Genomic DNA, 9,381 nt, shown 5'->3' with positions numbered 1-9,381 from the left:
GGGGCAATAGGTAGACTAATTATTCTCTTCTTTCCCTCAATGCTTGTTTGCAGTGTCATTTCAAAAGTCCATTATTTTAGGAAGTTCTGCCCCTAAATCTCCATGTGTGAAATTGCATCACAGCATTAGACATTGATTACACTTTAGAGTATGTACTTCGTATTATAAATCAAGAAGGTGGCTCCCAGGGTTTGACATATCTACTTATGGTGTGCCCATATTCTCCTCTAAATTAATGATGATTTTTGCTACAAGCTATACAGAAGGCATGAAATACTTTCAGATGAGCTATTTCTATCACATACTCAGTTTGCAAGCATTTAATATCAATGGAGTTTGTTTCAGTCAAGGTAAAATTGCAGTTCAACATACGACCATTGAGGGGCAGGGTAATAACAAAAAAGAATTAGTCTTGAAAGTTCTAAATATCATTAGGTATAGTGTCGTACTGTAACTTTGCAACAGAATTTATAAGACCCAGAGTTAAAAATAAGTGAAGCACGAATATTCCCTTGAGAAAAATTGTATTTTGTTCTTGATGAAAGTGGGGGTGGAAGGAGTCTGATGTATGAAAATTAATGAGAATTAGATGGCAAAGGGGGTCAGATTACATGCAGTCATGAGCAAAAGTGATCAAAGGATGAGAAACCAGAACTTAATTTAAGTCTTGAAAGTCAGATGCTGGATCAAACCCTTCTCTCTCCTTTGATTCAGCTAGTCAGTACTTCCCATCATCTACAAAAGATAGTGGACAGGATTATGTTAATACAAGCTAATTTCCAGTTAAGTGGTTTCACAGACTTCTTCATTGGTAAAAATAAAGCTCAAGAAATCTGTGAATGTCTTGAGCAGTACTGCAGCACAGAAACATTAAATCACAGGAAATTGTTGGCTGCTCAATTGTCTCCCTTAGAGATTTGTGTGAGAAATTAAAACAATTAGATTTCCACAAATGGTACCTTGATTTTTATGTGCAGTTAAGTGGATTTAGCAAACTTGAAAAAGTATGATTTCAGCTAAACATTATTTAGGCCTGATTCTCCTCTCCTTATGCCAAGATTAATTCCATTCAAGCTAATGGAGTTACACCAGCATAAAATGAGCATAAGAGAAGAATCAGCCTCAGCAACTTTTTAAGAACTCTGGTCTCAGTGTACTGAATTATATGACTCTGTGTGATTAAAAACATTGTGATTTACACTTAGATGTGAATTATGTACAGTTCTAGTTCAAATAACTATAGTTATTTGCCCTCATTAACAGAATAACTATCTGCTTGTTGCAATTCTGTATAAATATGTACTATTATAGGTGCTGGAACTAGGGGTGCTACTGCACCCTCTGGCTTGCTGTGGTTTCCATCATATACAGGGTTTACAGTTTGATTCAAAGGCTCTCAGCACCCCCCACTATACAAATTGTTTCTGCACCCCTGTGTGCTATCATAGGGTTACCATATTTTGTGCCTCCAAATGGAGGACACTCCACGGCCCCCGGCCCCGCCCACAGCCCCGCCCACAGCCCCGCCCCAACCCCTCCCCCTCCCCAAAGTCTCCGCCCCCTCCCCTGCTTCCCGAGAATATTTGATTCGCGGGAAGCCTGAAGCAGGTAAGGGGGGTGTGGGGGGAGGAGGCGCGGCCCAGGCTGGCCCCCCGGCGTTTCCAGCCTGGGTCGGCTCGGGCCCTGGGGTGTCGGCCCCGGCCCCCGGCCGACCACCCCCGGCCCGCCCAGCACTGCCGGCCCCCGGCGGCCCGGCGCACCCCCCGGCTCCCGGCCCCGCGACCCCGGCCCGGCTCCCGGCCCCGCGGGCCCGGCTCCCCGGCTCCCGGCCCGGCTCCCCGCCCCGCGGGCTCGGCTCCCCGGCCCCGCGGCCCGGCTGACCGACTCCCCGGCCCCGGCTGACCGGCTCCGGCTCCCGGCCCGGCACCGCGCCCCCGGCTCCCCGCCCAGCCCCGCGCCCGGCCCGGCACTGTGACCCTGGCCCGGCACTGCGCCCCTGGTTCCTGGCCCGGCACCATGCCCCCGGCCCCGCACCGGCCCCGGCCCCGGCCGAGCACCACCGAGCCCTCCCGATTTTCCCGGACATGCCCGGCTTTTGGGGATTTCCCCCCGGATGGGGATTTGAGCCCCCAAAAGCCGGACATGTCCGGGAAAATCCGGACGTATGGTAACCCTATGCTATCATGCTGCCCAAAAACTTCTGTGGGGTTCTGTTGATTTTGGAGCTATGACTGAAAAGAAATTAGGAAACTAAAAAAGACTAACTTCAATCAATTCAATAGAAGTTGCAGCTATCTTCAGGCTAGTAGCTTTTATTGCAGTAAGCATGGAACTGCTGTGTCAACATCAGGACTGTTAGCTACCAGGAATTGTCTGCACTTCCCTGTTCCCTCCCCATCTGAGCATGCAACTTGTAGCACCCTAGTATTCTCCAGGGATGAAGGGAGAAATGGGAACTTTGACCATCCTCAGCTCTCTCTATGCTACCAGCACAACTCTTCTGACCGCTTTGTTTCCTATAGCTTCCTGGAGGGACGTATCCCACTTCCACTCAGCCCTCTGCCCCTTTGGCTCCCTAACCCACTCCACATTGTGGGGCACACACTCAAACCCTCAGAAGAGGGGACACTCCATTGACAAAAATTAAAGAAATAAGTTCAGCTTCCTTTCCTGCACAGCGCAGAGCAGCCCCACAGCTCCCGGAGCCATGCCACACCAATGAACTTACATGGTATGGTATGGAGATGTCCTCAGGATTGCACAAGAGCTGTGGTAGAGGGACCACTGGCCAGTTCTGCTATCAGAAATCCTGCTTCTGTAAGGAGCAGCTCTCTATACACTGGAGGTTCAAGTTCAGAGCAGTGAGAACAGCTTACATAAAACAACTGTCTACTCTACATAGTTATTTTCTTAAATACATAGGACTTGATTCTGATCTCAGTGTAGAAGCAACTCCTCTGAAGTCAACGGATTTGCACCAGCGTAATGATAGGAGAATCTGACCTTTAGTGCTGGTGAGGAAATTTATTACCAGAAGTGGTCTACAATCTCACCAAAAAAAGATGTTAACACACTGGGCCTGATTTATTTACACTGGTTTTAGATAAGTGCAAAGCCACTGATTTTAATTGAGTTAGTTCTCAATTAGAGTGGGGTTAGTGACAACAGAATGAGGTCCACTCATCTACAAATCTTACTAAATTCAGGATGGAGTCAAGAGAAGAACTTGGGAGGGAGAGGAGAAGCAGGACTTTATTTTCTCCTGTCATGTTGAAGAGTCATAGATGTAGGTCACCGTGCTCAGCCTCTCATCAGTTACTTAATACTCTGATAACATGTTTAACTGATCCCCAGAGTACTACCAGACAAAAAGACAACTGTTTGAGGAACTGGAAGGTATCAGCATTGGAACTGATGTGCATTGTTAAGGTGAAGTCTTAGATTCGCTGAGTCCACATGACCATCAAGGTGATGGTGGCAGGAAATGTACAATGACAAATATACTAACTAACAGTTATCCAGATGGAATTCTGGTTAGAAGCAAAGGGGGTTGACTCAGGGCCCTGATCCTCCAATCAGATTTGCATGTGCAAACCCTTGTACCTGTGCAGAACTCTAATGAATTCAGAGGGGCTCCAGGTAGGTGTAATAGTCTGCCTATGACTGCAGCCCTGGTGAGTAACCCCCACTGGGTACCCAAAGATTTCCACAGACACATCAAAATTTCCATTCACAAGGCTAACCTTTGCCCATAGTTATCTCCATACATCCCCCACTGAAATAAGTGGGGTTGTTCTGGTGAAACTCAGGGCAAAATTTGGCTGATTAGGGATCTGATTTTGCACTTTTTATTCCAGCAGAACTCATAAGTTAGGGTATATCTACACTGCAGCTAGGAGTGTGCCTCCCAGCCCAGGCATACAGACTCACATAGCTTTGCTGGAGTAGCATGGTAAAAATAGCAGTGTGGATGTTGCAGCATGGGCAGTGGCACAGGCTAGACACCCCATTCCAAGCCTGCCTGACTGCCTAGGTCTGAGCTCGGATGTCTAGCCCAAGCCACCACCATGTCACAGAATGGTCCATAGCTAGTGTTCAGAGTAGCAGCCGTGTTAGTCTGTATCCGCAAAAAGAACAGGAGTACTTGTGGCACCTTAGAGACTAACAAATTTATTTGAGCATAAGCTTTCGTGGGCTACAGCCCACTTCTTCGGATGCATAGCTAGTGTGTGTCTGTCTATTCAGGCTGTGAGGCATGCTCCCAGCTGCAGCACAGACATACTCTTATTGACCTCAAAGGGAGTTTTACCAGATTGAAGTGTGCATGGGCAGGTGGCTGTTAGGTTGGCTGCTCTCTTGAAGCTCGTTATATGTACATTTATAGATTCACAGAGTTTAAGACCATTAGATGACAGCCTGTATATCACAGGTCCTTAAATTTCACTCAGTTACCCCTGCACAAAGCCCAAAAACTTGTGTTTGACTGAAGCATAACTTGAGTTGTTTGGCTAACATGTATTTTCCAGAAAGGTATCCAGTCTTGATTTGAAGACATCGGGAGATGGAGAATTTACCACTTGCCCTGGGAGTGTGTTCCAGTGGTGGATCCCCCTAACTGTTACAAATTTGTGCCTAATTCCTAATGTTAATTTGTCTGGCTTTAACTTCTAGACATTGGTTCTTGTTATGCTTTTCTCTGTTAAATTAGAGAGTCCTTTTTCTCCTGTGAAGGTACTTATGCACTGTAATCAAGTCACCTCTTAGTCTACTTTTTCAAAACAGATTGAGCTCTTTAAGTCTGTAGAGCCCTTGAATAATTTTTGTGGTTCTTCTCTGCACCCTTTCCAGTTTTTCAACATCCTTTTTAAAATGTGCACACCAGACCTGTAAGCAGAATTCCAGTATTGGCCTCATAGATGCCATAAACATCGGTACAATCACCTCTCTTACTCATTACTCCCATTTATACATCCAAGGATCACATTACCCTTTTGGTCACACCATCACTCTGGAAGCTCATCTTGAATTGTTTGTCCACTATGACCCCTAAATCTTTCTCAGAGTCACTGCTTTCCAAGATACAGTCCCCCATTCTGTAGGTATGGCCTGCATGCCTTGCTCCTCGATGTGTAACTTTGTATTTGGCTCTAATTGAACATTCTGTCTGAATAAACACAGGTTTCCAAGCAATATGTGTGACACTGAATATAATAAAGTATGCTGGACCGAAATAAATGGTAATGGGAGTTCTGTCTGAGTAAGGACTATAAACAAAGACAGAAATCTGTAGGGTTGGGCCCTCAAACACACTGCAAACTCAGACTTTTTTTTAAGATGCACATTTACACCATTTTATCTGTCCTTACATATAAAGGAATTTCTACTCATATGGATAACATAAAATAGCTGCTAAAGCTAATCGTTTGCATATTTTAACATTTAAACTCATTCTTCAAAAGCATATAATCTTTCAGAACAGCTGGAATGCTATGGTGTAACAAAACACATATTTGTAGTGGTTTAAAAAAGATTTATGTTGGTACTGGGAACAAATACTGGTTATCATAATCTGGCAGGTGAGATAATTTCCCACAGGTCCCCAAACTCCCCATATTAATTTCTAGTGAATACAATCATCTCTGCTAAGGAAAGCAGAACTGATCAGCTGAAGGTTCCCATCCCATCAAGTGCTGATGAACTCCAGCAATAAACCTCGGGTGACTGCAGCAGATGTTGCTGTTTATTTGTTTTATTTATTTTACTAATACGCAGCTGCCAGATCTGACAAATGAAAGACACTGAGTTCCATCAGGATTATCATCTCCAATTACCACATTTTAAGGGATGGAGTCTCTAAAAAATGATGGATTTAAAAAAACACAAAGGTGTTGTAGACATTCTCAAGACAATAGCATCTGACAACCTACATTGGTAATATATTGTTCTAGATAATGGTTATATAAATCTGATTTTAATTTGTACGAGACAGTTTTGTACAGTTCATGCTGTAAAGATAGGCCATATTTCTTGAATAGAGACTGGATTATAAAATGAAATTTTGTAAATGCTGAATGCAAACTGTTTAGGGCACTAATTAGATATTCTATTCTTTTGCTAGAGATGGGTAGATTGAAATAATAAATAAGTAAATTTCCCTTCTATCAAATAATATACTACAGAAATTCATTTGCAGGACAAGACTCACACACAGGATAGAAGAGGGAAAGCATATCAAAACAACTAGCAGATTGATCTGAAAGGCAGAACATCCTGAGTTTCAATACTGACTCTACTATGGATTCTCTGTTTTGCCTTTCACAGGTCAGTAAGGGCTAGATATTCAAAGGTATTTAGGTGCCTAATGATGCAGATAGGTACCTAGTGAGATTTACAAAAGCAACTAAGCAGAGTAGGCACCTAACTCTCATTGATTTCATACTTTACTTCAGTGGGAGTTAGGCGCCTAACTTGTTTGGCACCTAGTGCTATTTTCTAAAGCACCTATCTGCATAATTAGGCCCCAAACCTGTAATAAGTTTTGCATGGGCAAATCCCATTATAGTGTATTGAAAACTGTACTAAAGATGTAAGCTACGACTTTAAATATCAGTGGGTTTTCCAGGTACTGTTTGCAGGCTAAGGGGCTCTGTTGGGAAACATGTGTTTGGGGTCTAGCAGCAGTCATTCTGCCAAGAGCCAGACTACAGCATAGTGGCTGCCATAAGGAGCAGCCTGCTTTGTCTCTCTCTGTTTTTGGTTCTTGTGTGGTCTTGTGTGTTACAGTTCTAGATTTTAGTGTTACTTTGCAGCCTTCCTGAAATAATATGTTATGTTGTTATCTAACTTCTCTGTTGGTATGCCATGAACATGAAACCCATACCTCTGTTTGGAAGGGAAGAAGTTGGCTCTTTTATCACATACAAAAGACAATGTGAAAGTTGTCTTCCATTTTGTTTTTACTTTAGAAAAAAAAGGAATACATTGATTTAGCTGGAAGACATGTTGGAGGTCTTGTGTATTGCATTTTCTCAATCTTTAACTGAAGAGTTGAAGTGATTAACCTTTAACAAAGGCAGCTTTTTCTCTCCAAGTGCTTCTCTCTAAGTGAGTTAGATAGTGTATTAGCAAAAGCAGAAAAAAGCAACACGTTTTAACTAGTTTGAATAAAAATAATTTCTTCTTTTAAAACTTGGTTTTACTTGCATACTATATAGTACCTTTTGATGTCATAATCCTACCAATTGGCCACTTGTCCATAGAGTCAATAAGAAAAACAGGGTGGATAAGATATAATGTAGAAAATCAAGAAGAAAAACAAATTTATTTTTGAGGGGAAAAATAGTTTTCCTTATACATCATAAAGAAGCAAAACAAAACAAAAAAAGTGCAAACCATCATTCTCATCCTCCACAAGTCACCTTTATCCTCAGTGTCTTATTTTCTCCATAATAGATAATACCTACTGACATCACAAGATTTGTGACAATAGTAAAGAGTCGCTTTCTTCTAGTACTAAACAAGTAACATTATTAGAATAAGGAAAACACTATTAGCCCAAAAGCTACTCTGTCTCTCTGTAGAGCTTCTGCCTAGAACTTACCCCAGTCCCCTCGTTCTCACATCCTTTAAAGAAACAGAATTAATACACTAACAGAGAGGTGTTTTGAGGATTGATTAATAATTTTTGTACTGTGCTTTTAGAGAGCTATAATAGTGGCATTTATTCTTAAATAAGCACCATCTTTTGTTGTCAGTTGACCCCCTTTTGTCTATCCCTCTTTTCAGATATACTGCCAGACAGTAGCTCTCATAGTTGTTTGACAGTCCTGGCGAGAATTCTGTTTGCTCCTCAGGTACAACAACATCTGGGGGGTTTTCTTCAGCAATAATCCAGGCGCAAAATTGTTTTAGTTCAGGAAAATTCAAGAATTTCTTAACCCTGGTCTACACTTAAAATAGTTAAAATCAAACCCTTAACCAACATCGCTATGATGGCAAAAGTCCTAGTGTAGGTATACCTATAACAGCAAAAAAACACTTACTTTGTTCAGGGAACTGGTACATGCTATAATCTTGCTGGAATAAGTGTGTCTCCGCTAGGAGGGTTTGCCTATATAGCTGGCAAACCCTTTCCAGTGTAGACAAGGCCTTAGTGACTCTAATTTCAAGTCCTGTCATAGATGGCCTGAGATCACCCTTCTATTACTACCTTCTTTGTACACTTGATGGGCTTGCTACTAGGAAGCTTGTATGTTTCATTCATTGTTGTGACACACCTGCCAGTTACATTAAACAAGGTGTCCCTTCTGGCTGTCAGTGCTTGGGAAGCTGGTCCATTAAGAGCACAAAGTGGGAGTTCTTCTGAAGCCAGGCCAAAGTGCAAGAGCTCAGATGGAGCAGCAGATTATTGTTGAAGTAGATGGATGTTATCAGCTGTTGTACAACTATCAGTGAGCAACTCCTTCCCTGACGAACTGACGTAGTGTCTCATTGTAACGAGCCTGGAGTAAACCTTTGTCTTTTCTATGGAGGCATGTATTAAAGTTGGCATTTAACACGAATACTTCTTGGTTCTCTCATGGTTTCCATACTGACAGACTTGCCAATATTTTGTTTTTGAAATCAGAGACAATTCAGCGATAAATCTAGTTTGTCAAAGAGGATTTCATAGAGGGCTGGGATAAGGAACTTGGACATGTATCACATGTGCATGCTGGAGGGCATGGAGTAGGAGCTCAGGCATGTATCCATTTAAATAAAATGCCAACTATAACTAAGAAAGGAAAGTGACACTACCAATCAAATTTACATTAAAAACCATATTCTATATAGTTCTTAGACAAAACTCCCACTGGCCCTTAGAGCAATTTGTAATTTGAAGAGAAGGACTGAGTCCGTAGAGAGGGTTTTTGTTATTTTCTCCATGGGAAAAGTATTCAAAAGCATCCCTTTAGTGTATTCTTAAGGCAAACAACTTACTATTAAGCATGTATATGAGTCAGAGAAAAATCTTCCCTGGCAGGAATGGTTTAGAAGTACCCAACAAGGGGACAAAAAATCCACCAGAGGCATGAGTATCTCCTACCCTCAAAGTGAACACTGATATAGCCCACAGAGGGTTTTTGGTGTTAAGGCAAAGAACGATGATGTGTCCACTTCCTCTCACACACAATTTGAAGGATTTAAAGCATAAGGCTGGGCCTCAACTATGTGTCTATTCAAAACTTGCAGAGGAAAGGAAAAGATAAAATATCTGTAGAGGAGAAAGGGAAGCCTCCTACACCGTGCAAAGGTCATATAGTATGTGCTCTAGAAACATGTCCTACTGTGGTGGCTGATGTCCACACTACCCTCCTTCCGTCAGTGGTGCATGTCCTCACC

Source organism: Malaclemys terrapin, chromosome 5 (assembly GCF_027887155.1).
Source record: "Malaclemys terrapin pileata isolate rMalTer1 chromosome 5, rMalTer1.hap1, whole genome shotgun sequence".
Taxonomy (NCBI): domain Eukaryota; kingdom Metazoa; phylum Chordata; order Testudines; family Emydidae; genus Malaclemys; species Malaclemys terrapin.
The sequence above is the reverse complement of the archived record's forward strand: the minus strand, read 5'-3'. Positions refer to the sequence as shown.